The sequence below is a fragment of the Canis lupus genome, chromosome 2 (assembly GCF_048164855.1).
Source record: "Canis lupus baileyi chromosome 2, mCanLup2.hap1, whole genome shotgun sequence".
Classification (NCBI taxonomy): Eukaryota; Metazoa; Chordata; class Mammalia; order Carnivora; family Canidae; genus Canis; species Canis lupus.
The window spans coordinates 35,897,935-35,913,889 of NC_132839.1; the positions used below are offsets into that span (position 1 = coordinate 35,897,935).

General features: G+C 38.2%; 2 long non-coding RNA genes and 1 pseudogene across 5 annotated transcripts in view; 1 reads left to right on the forward strand and 2 right to left on the reverse strand.

Annotated features, from left to right (window-relative positions):
• Positions 1-798, reverse strand: part of LOC140610067 (uncharacterized) — a 37,739-nt gene extending 36,941 nt beyond the window's left edge. The window contains exon 1 of the long non-coding RNA XR_012011846.1: positions 639-798. This is a non-coding gene — a long non-coding RNA (uncharacterized lncRNA). The remainder of the gene's footprint in view (positions 1-638) is intronic.
• Positions 799-852: 54 nt separating this feature from the next.
• The window catches only part of LOC140610072 (uncharacterized), a 133,782-nt gene continuing 118,679 nt past the window's right edge, over positions 853-15,955 (forward strand). For 3 of the 4 annotated variants that reach the window (XR_012011862.1, XR_012011848.1, XR_012011849.1), the window contains exons 1-2: positions 853-980; positions 13,386-13,500. This is a non-coding gene — a long non-coding RNA (uncharacterized lncRNA). The remainder of the gene's footprint in view (positions 981-13,385; positions 13,501-15,955) is intronic. The other variant, XR_012011854.1, reaches the window with a different exon arrangement.
• Positions 8,561-10,051, reverse strand: LOC140610070 (heterogeneous nuclear ribonucleoprotein A1-like; annotated as a pseudogene).

Sequence of the window (15,955 nt, forward strand, 5' to 3'; positions counted from 1 at the left end):
ACTCTCCAAATCAGCCCCAGCACTACCTGTCTTCTTGTCTTTCTAAAATGCGGCAGGGTGATTTTGCAGCAAGGAATAATAACAGGTAGCCCTCTTGTGGATGAATGTGAGATGAACCAGATCTTATTTTTGTGAAAAACAGAAAAGGCTTCCCGATCAGACATACATGGTACTTTGCCACCACCATTCCAGGGACTGCCCCACCTTTACGGTTCAGTGCTGAACCCTTATAGGAATCCTGGGGCGTCACCTTGTGAGGCCTGTGTCTATAGTTTGGCTGGTGTCAGGACTTTCAGATAAATGGAGTATTTTGGCCATAAGAACATTTTTCTGTGCTTTGGCCAAGAAATTTCATGGCTATGAAACTGGAAAAGCAGCAACTCCAGTGGTGATTAGCAACTTTAGTCTGTCAATAAGCACTGTGTATGAAATCTCTCATGTTCTAAAACCCAGTCACAATCAGAGCTGTGTGTTATAAATTAGATCAGATTGAAGTAAATAACAAATTTAAGTAGAGAACCTAATTTACTGGACCAAACTGTCCCTAAAATTTAACAGAGATACCTCACCTTGGGCTCATCATTTCTTCTTTCAGGTTATTTATAATACAATGCAAGAAACAGTATGTTTTTTCTTACCTTTAAGGCCTCTCTTTACCGTTTGGAATATTCATCCTTTTTACGCCATGGGAAAAAAAATTGTTGGAAAAAATTAAATTTTAACTTACAAATTCTGGGCATGTTTCAGTGTAAAAGGAAAATCACTGCACATTTTGGGCAGTATAATGAATCTGAAGTCTGTCACACATGTAATTGTCTCCTAGGAGACCCAAGCGTAAATCATCACCATGGAGACCACTTCAGCCTTCACTGCTTGAAATTATTAGCATGGATAATCAGCTGGGCTTTGTTTTGGGGGAAGAAAGACTATAAATATCTGGCCAAGCCTTACACACTATTACAGAAGCTGTGTGCCTGAAGGTGAGCTGTGGGATGCAGTGATTCCAAGTCTCTCCAGGATTGTGGGTGGGAAATATCATGGGCTGTGTTCTTAAAACACCTCTTGCACCCAACAACAGATGGGGACAGACACAGAAATGCAACAGCAACAAGGAAAGATAGCAGGTAGACAACCATTGCAGGAGAAATACTTCACTTGAAAGCAAAATTGGAAAGATGCCTACCCAGATTTAGCCTTTCTTTTATTTGCCTTGTCTGACCTTCCCCCTTCTCTGAATGTGTCCAAGGTGGGGCGGTCCTAATTAGAGGGAGGGGCCCACCATAATGCAGTAATGTTTTAGGACTGTCTAAAAAGAAGGAAAAAACACATGATGTTCTGTTTCTTGTTAGATTTCCTGAAACTCAATTTGTACACAATAACAAAAATAATAATACGAACAATTCTAATAATCATAATAATTAAAGCAACTGTTTACTGAGACCCTCCCTTATCAGAGCTAGACATGGAGCTAGGAGTTCTAGATGTTCTTTCACCGGCCTGGGGAGACCCGGAAATGGGCCTCTGCTGCAGCCCTACCCTCTACAGCCTGCTCTACCTTTATTGGTCACAGTGCTTGCAGCACACCAGCCATACGCAGAGAACGGTAACCATGTCAAGAAAATATTTGGACAATATTTCCTAGTGGGAATAGTGGCAATGTTGCCTGGTAAGCCACTCCTGGGGGCTGATTTGGTGAAAGCTAGAAGATGATAAGGAAAGGGAAAATGTGAATTTACCTTAATAAATAAATAAACAAACAGCTCTCAAAATAAGTGCCTTTAGCAAGATCACAGAATACAAGTCAATATGCAAAAATCAATGAAGGGATAAATATGATGGAAGAGGTTAAGACATGCACATTAAAACTATAAAATATGACTGATAGAAATGATTGAAGAAAAGGAAATCAAGAGATATTGTTTACAGATTGTAAGATGAAATATGGTTAACATGTCAGTTCTCTACGTATGAATCTACACATTGACCTCAAAGCTAAACAAAATACTAGATATATTTTTATAAAAATTGATTAAGCTGATCCTAGAATACATATAAAAATGCAAAGAACTTAGAATAGCCAATTTTGATGGAGAACAAAATTAGAGAAGGTACACTACCAGATTTTACACTAACAGATTTCAAGATTTACTAATCAAGAGAGTGTGTTATTGGCATCAGAATAGGCATGTAGATTAATGCAGCGTGATGCACTGGCCCAAAATATAATTACATGTGTAGGGTCAGTTGATTTTTCAACAATGGTGCTAACATAATTCAGTAAGAAGTAAATGGTTTGTTTGGTGTTTTTTGTTGTTGTTTTTTTAGGAATAATAGCTTTTTAAGAAAGGAGGGAGGGAAAGAAAGAAGGAAGGAAGGAAGGAAGGAAGGAAGGAAGGAAGGAAGGAAGGAAGGAAGGAAGAGAGGGGAGGAGAGACGGAAGGGAAAAATGGCTTAAAAAGATAAATATTGAAGTATTGGTCATTGTGTAGCAGGCAGGCATAACATTCTCTTCAGATTCAGGGCAGTTGACATTCAAGTTATATACATGGTAGGAAATGTGTTTTCTGATAATTTATTTTTACTCATATAAGTTTGGATGCTGATAATATTTAAACATATTTCTAACCCTTTGATAGCTTATTTATTAAGTGAAGACTTAGTATGTCTTCCACTTTTCTTGAATCCCTAAGAGCACTTTTCCAGATGTACAGTTCTCTTTTAGAACTCATGTGTACCTCCTCCTGCATGATGCTTTCCAGACTTCACAGTCTTCTCTGCCCACCCCTCCAACTACCATGCTTTTGTGGTATTTAGCATGCTTTAGTTTCATTTACCCAGGCCTGACTTCTCATGTGACAGTTGTACACATAGCTGCTTTCCCAGCTGTCCTGGAACTCCTAGTAGGAAATGCGTTTGTGTAATTTATCTTCCAGTACCTCATTCATTCGTTCATTCATTCATTTATTCATCATTCACCCATTTAAAAAAAAGTGTTTATCAAGCACCAAAGACCCAAGCACTAACAATACAATGCTGAAAGAGACTAATGGGATCCCTGGGAGAGAGGCAATAAAGTTGACAAACAAGGGGTTCAAAAGAACAATGACCTGGCTCCTGCTCTGAGAAGCAGAGACTTGCTGCAGCCAATAGTTAGGGAGAGCCACCCTGAAGGACAAAAGATTAGCCCTGCAAAGAGACAAGGAAAAGAGGCAAAGCATCTAGTCTGAGGGAAGAGTGAATGCAAAAGCCCAGAGTGGGTGAATAGATAGGGAATGTTCTAGAAACTTGGAATAGACCAATATGGCAGAGGTTAATATGGGAGAGTAAGAGGTTTCTAAGAGCAAAAAAGCTCAGGAACATTTGGATGCTGCATCCTACACTCACCTTTTGGAGATTTACAATATATTATCAAACCAGAGATGCAGAAAACATTTAGTAAAAGGTTCTTTCTTAACTTTCTTTAGCATGGAATGTCAGACATATTTGACCATGGGATCAATTTTTAATTTTGTTATACATGTTAATATTCCATGGTATATACATTAGGGAATGCTGTTTTAATTGAGATGAGTAGGAGGCTTTTGGAGGAATAGAACAGAGAAACCTGGAGAACAGAAACAGAATCACCAGGAAAAATAAACAAAAACAACCAGAATGAATGCTTATATAAAATATGCATATATAAGTACACTATAAAGTACACATTTTTAAAGTATGTTCCCTACTGAGGTCTTTTGTTCTAACAACTATTGTGAGATAGGCAAAGCAAGAGTTATCACAGATAATTTATGAAAGGGCAAGCCTCAGGAAAGAAGTGGCTTATGTAGGGTGAGGTTCTTAGTAAAAGAAGATGAACCTTGAATCTGACTCCAAACCCAAAGCGCTTCCTACTATAGCAGACTGCTTCCACATGCCATTGAAGCACTTATGGATTTCTAGAGAAATTGTCAGAAATAGCATTGAACAGGTTCCTTGAACCCACATCTCATACGGATCAATAAAGTGAAGCCTCTCCAGCCACATAAAAAGCTGATTAGGAAAAGAGCTGGTAATCAGGTATAATTTGCCATCTGTTGGAGCAGGACGTCTCCTGATGAAACTCCCATGAATGATTGGTGTGGTGACATAACCTAAAATCTACTCTCCTTGAAGTTCTTAGAGGGCTCAAGGTTAGAAAAGAACTCATCAAGCACCTGAATAGGAGAAACCAAGCAATTTTGATGTTCATGTACAGATATTCTATATGGAAATGCATAAAATGAATAAAATAATGTAAGAAGGCAATAAAATAAATGTTCCCCTTAACTCAAAGGGCGATACTGTGTTCTAAGAGCTGAGGGTACAAGATCTACATCTCAGGAGTGGTATTGGGACTGTAGAAAGTATTTTTCTTTCAGACAAAAATTATATGACCTTGGTTTCAAACATTCCACTTGCCTTGTTGACTATTGGATCTTTCTCTTTTAAACAAAATTGTGGTTCATTGTTCTCCCATATTATTCTAACAATCAATTTGACATTTTCTCTCTTCTAACTTGACATTACTGCTAGAGAACTTTAAATGTGGAAGTTTCCATATTAGTGACTATTAATCTGATTTTTTTCTACCTGCTTTGGAACATCTGTTTTATTCAATTCTTGTGCCCTGAAATTTTTGACTCCTGAAACTGTTCTTGTTCTAATTAGAAATTTGGTGCCCTTGGTTCTTCAAAGCATCTCACTTCTTCCTCTGGCCTCTATGGATAATAAAAATAATCCTAATATATATGTATGTCTTCTCTGGAAAGTATTTCTAACCACTTACAAATGGGCATGAATAACAAAAGATGTTGCAATGTTTGAAATACATTTATGTAGGAAAATCCATCCATAAGACAGGGATGTAAGCAGATGTAAGAATGAAGTCCAAATGCGGGAAATTGAATGCAACTGAAAAAAATCCACAATTCTAAGCTTCCAGATGCTCATTAAAGTGTACCAGACTCAGTCTGTGTGGGCTGATGGGAAATAGCATGGCTTGGCTATGCATAAGGAAATATCCCACCCCCTAATGATGGTATTTCGTTCCTATATGTCTTATACATCATGGCAGAGATGGAGAAAAAGACAGGGAGGAACATGTTGTTTGAAATAGCACGTTTGCCCTTTTTCTGATTTGGTCCTTCCTATTGTACAGGTGGCAAACAATGGAGTGGATGGTTAAGTGTTCCTCAGGTTGGGAAAAAAATCTGATCTGGTTAATTTAAGTCTCCCTGCTTCACCATTCCATATAATACATTATTTCTGCCAAATTCACTATTAAACTGTTAATCACAACCACTACAACAAATATCAAACTAATATTTTCTATGCCATAAAATCCACATGAATGTCTTTGACCTACAAGTATTTAGCATTTGTTTGAATGAACAGCATAAATCTCACCCCAAAAGATAATCTCACAGAAGGTCATCAGAGAAGAGGATGGGGAAGGTTACAAAGAAAATGCTGCATCAAATGGAGGTGTTAAAATCAAATAGAAAACATTCATGGATGCCAGCTTTATGCAATGAACGCTGAATAATAATGGTCTAATTTAAACTTATTTATCAGATAATCACGTAGAATACCCACAATATTTATAAAGGGAATTTATAGAAGTCACTTTCTTGGTTATTTCATATCCTATGCTCTAGTGTTCATCTCGTGTATAAATTGTGTCTCATTTGTAGCCTTGGGTGTCACTGTGTGCCTTCCACATCTCTTACACTGTCATTGCCATAGTAACTAATGTACTTTGATGACAGCAAAGCACAGGGAGACTAAAATGAAGTAATAAAAGTAAAAAGGATACAGTATTGTTAAGTTGCATATCAAACTAAAAATATACTTATGTATATTGATTTTATTAATATAGATTTACAAAGACATGTCAGACTCCTGTTTGAGCTGCCTATAAATAATGACAATATTGAATCATCAAGATATCACTTGTATTTTTTCTTTAGGATCCAACTTTTCAAATTAATAACTGTTTTTATTTATTTTCTCAAATGAAGCAACGGAAAATTAGGAATATGTCCCCATTTATTTTTCACACACAGACTTAAATGAAGTCAACATATTCCTAACATTGTTATATGATCAGATTTATCTGTCTGGCAAGGCTAGAGTTTGGGGGCAACTTTTATATTAAGGGTATAAGAATGGAAGTAAAAATTAGTTTCAGCAGAGTAAGTAGCAGAGAGGTGCAAAAGGAGTCCAAATGAGTCTCTCTGAAAGGGAATAAAATAATTAAGAATGAAACAGGAGGGGAGGAAAATGTGAAATGAGAGACCAGTGTAGAGAAGTCTTGAAACACTTTTCATTCTGTTGACTTTAACCAGCTCACAGGTCATTGCACTGAGAACCTGTTGCATGACAAGCATCTTACAAGATGCTCCTGGGAGGCACAGAAGAGGGCATGCACAGCTTATAGGGGCCTTGCATTTCGTAGACATGATGGAAAGACCAGGCAGATATGCAAGTTTCTCTTAACATTGAATACTATTTTCAAAGAACTGCTAGATACCAGACTTGCCAGTATGGTTTTATTTCCACTTTAGTCTCAGTTTTGAAATGATAAAGAAAGAATCAAAGGGAAAGATTACCTTGTTCTGCACCCCTTCTGCCATTATCACCAGATTTCCTAACTACATAAGAGTAATAATTATTATTTACTGAATATTTAAAATATGCCAAGAATAATACCAAGGCTTCATAAGCATTGTCTTATTTTATCTTCACAATGACAATGTGAAGGAGGTATGATACTTGTTCCTGTTTTCAAATGAGTAAACCAAAGGACACAGATCGATCTGGGTCCTAACAACTAGGTACAAGTGCCTTGTAAACACACATCCTAGCTTTCCAGTTTCCAATGGCTTCTACTCTGGAATAACATGGCACAGTGGGAACTGCTAGTGAATGGAAAACCCATTACTTGTTATAACTCTGAAATTGTTATTGAACGCCTCTGAACTATATTTATAAATGAGAAAAATAATAACATCTAACTAGTTGTTATTTAGGGCTTAAAGAAATATTGTTTGTGAAAGCATCTCTCCCAAATGGACTCAAATTGAAGAGAGTTTCCTTTTCTTCTTGAATAAAGATGATCTCCACTCTGCCTCAACAACTGCATTATGGGCACTGAACATTGCCCAAAACCAAGCAATATATTTTGAAAATCCCTTCTCTAACCATCGGCTATGTTTATCCAACACTGGCCCAAATCTACTCATCATTCTCATGGCAAAACCTCCTGACCAACAGTGCTATGTCTTGTACTCCTCTCCCTGGCTTCATAGGCTTCAACCCTCACCATGGACCTTGTGAGTCAGCTTATCAGCATAGACCTTCTTTAGGATTTTCTTCTGTGTCATGAACTCTCTCTCAAAACTAAAATATTTTAGTGCTTTTCAAAGTGCAGGAGGATTACCTGACTCCTGGTTAAAAATGCAGACCTCAGAACCTGAGCCCAGACTTATCAAACCAGATCTTTGGATGCACAACACAGAATTTGAATTTTAGTAAGTCTCCCAAAATGAATCTTAGGTTTATGAAAGTATAGGGAAAAGAAAAAAACCCAATTGATCTTAAAACCAAGAAACTTGAATTCAATCCTTAGGATTAGATGTTAACAGCAATTTCTAGCGATTGTACTTTACTGTTATACAGATGTTGTTCTGTGATATTAAGTATCATAATTAGAACTATGTACACTATACAAAAAATAATTACAGTGATGCTCTTATTGTTGTAGAGAGAAAGTAAACAAAAAGCAGGCTGAACGTGGAAATTACCAGATAATAGGGTCAGATGAAAAGAAATCCAATCAAATGTTTCCCAAGACTCTCCTTCAGAGAGCAAGAGAAAGAGAACTACTGTAAAATCCTATCTCCTAAAAAGTCTGATACAGAGTACTAGTGTCTAAGACAAATGTATAGTGGGTCATCTAACAAGATTCAGAAAACCTCTATTCAAATAGACATCAGTATGAAAAGAAGGTCTCGGATACACCAAATAAATAAAACTCTACACACAAGTTGGAGAGTTCAAACCCATTGTTCAAAACCCCTGGATTTAGTTATTATTTCTTTAGTATTTTATTATAAAATTTTTCAAATATACAAAAGAGTTGAAAGAAGAGTATAATAAACACCAAAGTACTCTTCATCTAGATTCAACACTTGTTAACATCTTGCCATATTTGCTTTATCGCTAAATAAATGTACATTTTTTGTATGTGTTCAAACTCATTTGAAATTATATTATAAGTATTCCAACATTTGAGCTCCATATAGCCTAGGATGTAAGAATAAGGTAATTCTGTAATATTATCTATACACATTCCATATTTAAATTTTATAAATTATACACAAAATTCATTTTATAGTTTTTTTCCTCCTAATTCCCAGAAAAGATCCAATCAAAGGTCATGTGTATATCAGACTCCTAAACTCCTTTAGTTTTTTAGAACCTAGAACCTAGAACATTCCTCTACTTATCCAGTCATTGACTTTCTCAAAGTCCAGGATGGTTGTCTTTTTTTTTTTTTTTTTTTAAAGACACATTTATTCAGCGTCATGATCAGACTATTACATTTAGCAATCAACAGCATGGGTGCAAAAAAAAAAATCTACATTAAAACCCTTTGTTGGAATGCTTTACACTTTCCACAGAACAGAAACTAAAATAACCTATTATACAATTAGTCACAAATACAGTCCTCGAGTTTTTTGCCCATACACATGAGTATTGTCTAAAACATGTCTTCTTTGTAGCAGCTAGGCCCTGCCACCACTGTGCTTGGCTGAGTTCACAAATCTGTTGTAACCTGTAGCTTCCCTGTCCCTTCTGTGGCTCTCCTCTCCTGCTAAGCTTTGTTTCCCGTCAGTAATTAAAAACCTGCCACTGCCATAGCTGCTGCTGCTGGAACCGCCATAGCCACCTTGGTTTCGTGGTTTGGCAAAGTATTGGCCTCCACCACCATAGGGGCCAGAGCTTCTGCCTCCAAAATTTCCTCCTTTCATGGGTCCAAAATTTGAGGATTGATTGTTGTAATTGCCAAAATCATTATAGCTTCCGCCACCTCCAAAGTTGCTTCGGTCATTACCAAATCCGTTCTAGCCATCCCCACTGCCACCGTATCCACCACCACCTTGACTGCCACCGAAGCCACCTCGACCACTGAAGTTCCCTCCACGACCAAAGTTGTCATTCCCACCAAAACCACCTCCACGACCAGCACCAAAGTTTCCAGAACCACTTCGGCCTCTTTGGCTGGAGGAAGCACTAGCCATCTCTTGCTTCGATAGGGCTTTCCTTACTTCACAGTTGTGGCCATTCACAGTGTGGTATTTTTGAATGACAATCTTGTCTACAGAGTCGTGGTCATCAAAGGTCACAAAAGCGAAACCTCTCTTTTTGCCACTGCCTCGGTCAGTCATGATCTCAATCACTTCAATTTTCCCGTACTGTTCAAAATAATCTCTTAGATGATGTTCTTCGGTGTCTTCTTTAATGCCACCGACAAAAATCTTTTTCACAGTTAAGTGGGCACCGGGTCTTTGAGAATCTTCTGGGGAGACAGCCCTCTTTGGTTCCACGACTCTCCCTTCCACCTTGTGCGGCCCAGCGTTCGTGGCCGCGTCCACCTCCTCCACGGGGGCCTACGTGACCAACCCAAAGCCTCTGGAGCGCTTGGTGTTGGGGTCCCTCATTACCACACAGTCCGGAAGCGTCCCCCATTGCTCAAAATGGCTCCTCAGACTCTCATCGGTCGTTTCGAAGCTCAAACCTCCGATGAAGAGCTTCCGCAGCTGCTCGGGCTCTTTGGGAGACTCTGACTTAGACATGGCGGCCGCGGGAGGGGAGACTTTAACGATGCTTCCTCGGCGGCGTCCAGGGGCAGAAAGGAATATCTAACGACCGTATCTCCAGGATGATTGTCTTGTAGACTGTTCCACATTCTGAATTTGCCAGTTTCCTCATGGTGTCATCTAGTATATTTCTGTCTCCTTTATTTTCTCTGTGAACTCTAAGTTATATCTAGATATGTGATACTTCTGGAGTAAGCATTTTGGCAAAAATACTACACAGGTGACACAGGTACCTCAGAAGATACATGTCAGTTTGCCCACCATTGGTGATGCTAACTGATCTTTCAGTAAAGGTGGTAACTACTTGATCTCTCAGTCTTAGCACTGCATCTTCTTTGAAATCCATATGGAGGGATCCCTGGGTGGCGCAGCAGTTTGGTGCCTGCCTTTGGCCCAGGGCGCCATCTTGGATATCCGGGATTGAATCCCACGTCAGGCTCCCGGTGCATGGGGCCTGCTTCTCCCTCTGCCTGTGTCTCTGCCTCTCTCTCTCTCACTGTGTGCCTATCGTAAATAAATAAAAAGTTAAAAAAAAATTAAAAAAAAAAAAAAGAAATCCATATGGATTTGAAGGGGTGATACTTTGCATTGGATGAACACTGCTCCCCCAAAATCTTTCACATAACAATCTCAGCATCTATTTGATAATTCTTGCCAGAATCAGTTTTTATATTTGTATTTGCAAAATGTTTTTTTTTTCACATTCTATGTTTTTTTTTGGCATTGATTAGGTGATGTTCTTTTATCAAGAAGAGCTTTCATTTTTTTTCTCTTTCTTTTTTTTTGGAATATCATTCTGAATTCCTTAATTTCTGTTCATTTGGTGTATGTTTTAGTCATTATGGCTGTGTAAAATATTATATCAATGGAAAACATATACATATAATGGAATGGTTTTATATATATATTTATATATTATTTTATTATTTTCCATTTTATATGGAATATATATATATATAATGGAATGCAATTTGGTCTTAAAAAAGGAAGGAAATCCTGACATTGGCTACAACATGGATGTAGCTTGAAGATATTAATCTAAGTGAAATAAGCCAATTACAAAAGAAAAAATGCTGTATGATTTCACTTATAGAAGGTACTTCAAATAGTGATATTCATGAGACAGAAAGTAAAATGGTGGTTGCCAGGGATAATGAGAAATAGAGAGTTATTATTTAATGAGTACAGAGTTTTAGTTTGGGAAATTGAGAGAGTTCTAGAAATAGATTGTAGTAATGACTGCATAACAATGTAAATATACTTAATGCCAATAAATCGTATACTTAAAAATAGTTAAGCTGGTAAATTTTATGTCATGTATATTTTACCACAATTTTTAAAAGGTCATAAAAGTAAATACATAAAATTATCTCAGAATGTAGTGGCATAAAATAACCATTTATTGTTTTTACTAGTTATATGGGTCAGGGCTTTGAGCAGAGCACAGCAGGAATGGTTCATCTTTGCTCATCTCAGCTGGAAGATGGAAAGACAGGAACTGAGATGATCTGAAGGGTCACTATGCACATGTCTGACTGTTGCTTCTAGCCTCAGTTCCTCTCCACACAGTCCTCTCTGAATATTACTGTGTTGGTTTCTTCACTGTCTGGGGTCAAGGGCAATTTTTAGGAGAGGAAGGGAGAGAGGCAGGCTTTAAGCTTTACCTTCTCTATGACCTCTCTTCAGAAGTCACTCATTTTTCCCCAGGTCCAAGTAGCCACAAAAACTGATCTGGATTCAAGAGAAAGAGACGTAGACCATTCATCTCAGTGGGAAGACTTTCAGTTAAATTGTATAAAGAACATAGAACACGTGGGAGCGCACTTGTATCCACACTCACAAACACACATACATGCACACGTACATACACACACGGTCTTCATGGAAAATATTATTTATCAGCCATAAGATACTATCAATTATATTCATCTTTTTTCATGTTTAAATTGTTCCCTGCTGCATGAGTCCTTTCAAACTGGTGCCCACATCTTTTTGACACTACTTGATGAGTGTTTGTGTCCTACCTTACTTTCTGGCTCAACATGATACTTCAGACTCATTTTATTCTCTTCCTGCCCTACCTAACCTAGGCTCAGCATTTCACAAAGGAGACCTAGTTACTCCTCTGTGGGGAATCTACATAGACTCATTGACACTGGGGTGTCATTGCTTCTGGGCCTGTTCAGTGAACTGAACTAAGAAATATTTTTTTTAAAAAATGGCTGGGGTGCTGGTTGGCTCAGTCAGTTAAGCTTCTGCTCTCAAATCAGTTCATGATCCCAGGGTACTAGGATCCAACCCCACTTCAAGCTCTCTGCTCAGTGGGGATCCTGCTTCTCCCTCTCCCTCTGCCCCCCCTTTTGCTCTCTCTCTCAAAGAAATAAATAAAATCTTAAAACAACAATGGGAAGTTCATATTGCTATTTCCAAATAAAATTTAATTGGAAGGCAGCTATGCTCACCACTATACCACCAACGCTCCAAATAAAATTTAATTGTATGAAGTTTATCTTACTTTGTCTATTTAATTTTTCTAAATCTTACATGAAAATCATGGTTCCTAAAAATGTTAACATTTTTATTCATTTGCTTTATCCTATAATACTCATTAAAAATTTCAAACACCAATATTACAACACCAAAATTAATAATAAAAATACCAAATGAGCTTTAGGGTACCTAGATGCTAAAGTTGGTTTAGCACTGGACTCTTGGCTTCAGCTCAGGTCCTGATCTCAAGGCAGTGAGATTGAGCACTGAGTCAGGCTCCAGCACTTGGCACAGAGTCTGCTTAAGCCTCTCTCTCTCTCTCTGCTCCTCCCCGCAGCACATGCATGCATGCTCCCTCTCTCTCTCTCTCTCTCTAAAATAAATAAATAAGGTACACTTGGGTGGCACAGTGGTTGAGCATCTGCCTTTGGCTCAGAGCATGATCCTGGGGTCCTGGGATCGAGTCTTGCATCAAGTTCCCTACAGGGAGCCTGCTTCTTCCTCTGCCTATGTCTCTGCCTCTATCTCTGTGCCTCTCATGAATAAGTAAATAAAATCTTTAAAAATAAATAAATAAACTTTTAAAAAATGTTTATAGTTCTCATCGCCTGTAGAATATATCTTACTAAATATGTTCAGACAACTACATAAAGGATTACTTTAATAATTTTCTCTACATCTATTTTATCAATTTGATATATATTTGGATTTATTTGTTTCTAGTTGTGTTCAATATTAGGGTCTATCTTTTTCTTTGATTTAACTTTTTGGAGATGTCATGTATGTATGGACAAATAATATATACACACACATTGATGCATATACACTCACATATACATAGTTCAAAAGTCAAAATAATCTTAAAAAGTATTCTTAGAGTTGTCTCCCTTGCAACCCTATCCCTTTACTCTACTGCTTGGAACACTCTACAGCTATTTTCTTTTTTTTCTTTTCTTATTTTCCTTATGGTCTTTCTCTTTCTTATGCAATTAGGAGCCTACACAATTTTCTACACATTTTCTTGACTTGGAAGAATGCAATAAGATGGCAGTATAACAAAATGGAGGAATCCTGGCCGAGATTCAGATCATGGAGAAGCCTCATTCTGGTCAGCATTGGGCTTTGTATGAACTTGCCTTCAACTTGTGTTGTGCTCTGCTATGAGATTTCAGAGTTTGTTACTACTAATAGCCCGTCTTATCTTGATCCCCCTTTCAATTCCTACTGCCACTAAAGTTACAAGATAGAAGTATCCCTGACACGGAATTTAGCAGATACGACATCCCCTACTCAAACCCTCTCACTGACATGCTTAAATCCCTCATTGTTTTGTTCCTGGACCACTGACCTAGTTTCCTAAACAAGCCCTGATTCCTGTTCTTTTACATATTGATAACCTAGACACTAACTTTATTTCTCAAATGTAAGTATCATGAAAATCTTTCTTCATCTCCAATGTAATTTTCATACTATTACTCCTCCCTAGTCATATAAAAGCTCTCCTCTTCTACTATCTATCCCTCCAAATTCTTGCCATTCATACATCTCCCTGGTGCTCTCATTTATTTATTAAACATATCAGTCCTTGGTCCACCCCCTTCCTTTCCACACACAGTGATGCTGTCAATCCTAGACAACTTCGCTGTTTGTGGATGACCCATGCAAAATCTAACCTCTTTATTCCTTGACCTCCATGTCCTAACAACTTTAATTTTCTCTCTATTACCCATTTCCTTATAATGAAGCACTAAATATAATGAGCAAAAGTTAGAAATATTATATTAATGAACACAAGTATTTACTGGAGTCTTCTTATAGAACCAATGAAATGCATATTGTTTATACTCCTGCTCAGTGAATGTAACAAATTCTTTATGTGGATTTGAACACTTGGCAGGCAAACTTTTTTTGTTGATCATTATAATGGTCCATTAGCATCTAGGGAGAACTGATCCTGGGAACATGATTTAGTCAGAGCAAATTGGCATACTTAAAAGTTTTGACTAATGGTGGGTGTATACAAGCTTGGAGACTGATGCTTCCACAATGCTAAATCTCTTTGCATGAAATAAGGAGAGAGTTTGAAAAGGAAGAGGAAGAATCTGGAAACGAAGAGTCAGGGGCCTAATGGCTTGAGAACTGAAGCAGGAGAAAGGCAAAGTAGACATAGTATCCATGGTGCAGAAACAAAGAACCTTGGGGAGGAAGCATGTCTACTCAAAATGCCCCCATGTGAAATCGTTATGCAGTGAAAACTTCTATCTCCCCAACAGTCATCATTAATTTTTTTCATCTTTTAATAATGTTATCATAAAAAAGGAGTTTTGTTTTGGAAGAGTCCAATTAACATACCTAGGTGAGAGCTGACATATGGGTTAATATCTATTAATAGAAAAAAAAAGATGTTAATTAGGGAACACTGAAGGAGCATGACATCATCAGCCTACCCTGGGGCACATACCTGTCTAGGTGACCCTGCTGCCTGACCTATGGCACCCTGGAGCCACTTTGATAGGAAACAACTTCCAAACACAGCAGACATCTTTTGCTTCTTACTTTTATTAGCTCTTGGCAACATGTGATACCAGTAGCTCACGCCCACCTTCTTGAAACAGTCTCTTCTCTGGGCTTCCTAAATTTCCTTTATGAGTCCCAGTTCTTTGCAAGAAAAAAGAATTTCTGGGATCCCTGGGTGGCGCAGCGGTTTGGTGCCTGCCTTTGGCCCAGGGCGCGATCCTGGAGACCCAGGATCGAGTCCCACATCGGGCTCCCAGTGCATGGAGCCTGCTTCTCCCTCTGCCTGTGTCTCTGCCTCTCTCTCTCTCTCTCTCTCTCTCTCTCTCTCTCTGTGACTATCATAAATAAATAAAAATAAAAAAAAGAATTTCTAGGTATTTTGAAAAGAAAAAAAAATTTTAATCCAGAGAATCAGTTGTTTAACAAAAATCACTGACTGGACTATAAGAGCAGAAGTCAGTGTCTTTCACTGGGATACAGAATTTGATAGTACATCAGCAAAGCAGCAATGTTAGAGACCAGGAAGTTGCAGCTGCCACACTAGTGACCTCAATTGCCTCTTAGAACGAACAAAGCTGGTAACTACACTGGAATGCTGAGTTAAGCCACTGTAACCACCACCGACACTCATGGATTCACAGACTGTTTACCAGTATTGCCAGCAGGAGAAAAATAGCCTCTATTCCCTGCAGCTGTCCATGTGCTACATTGATGCATCTAGATACTCTTACTTACAAAGGCCTCTGGGAAAATTTTGGACTGTTTTTGCTTTTACCTTTCTCACTTCTCAAACTGGAAAGAACATGAAGTGAAGGTAAAGAGTGTCTGTACACTGTCTTCACCCAACTCCTGTTTGTAGATTTTCTCCTGCCTCTATGACTATACTGGTCCCCGTAGCATTGGTTCCTCACTAGGCCCATATCTCATAATCACTTATTCACTGGGAGGATCTTAATCCCTTCTTGCTTTCAACTTTCATCTGTTAAGGAGTCTCAAATCAGTGTTGCCAACCCAGATCCCTCCCAGCTGCCAACAAAAAGCATTAG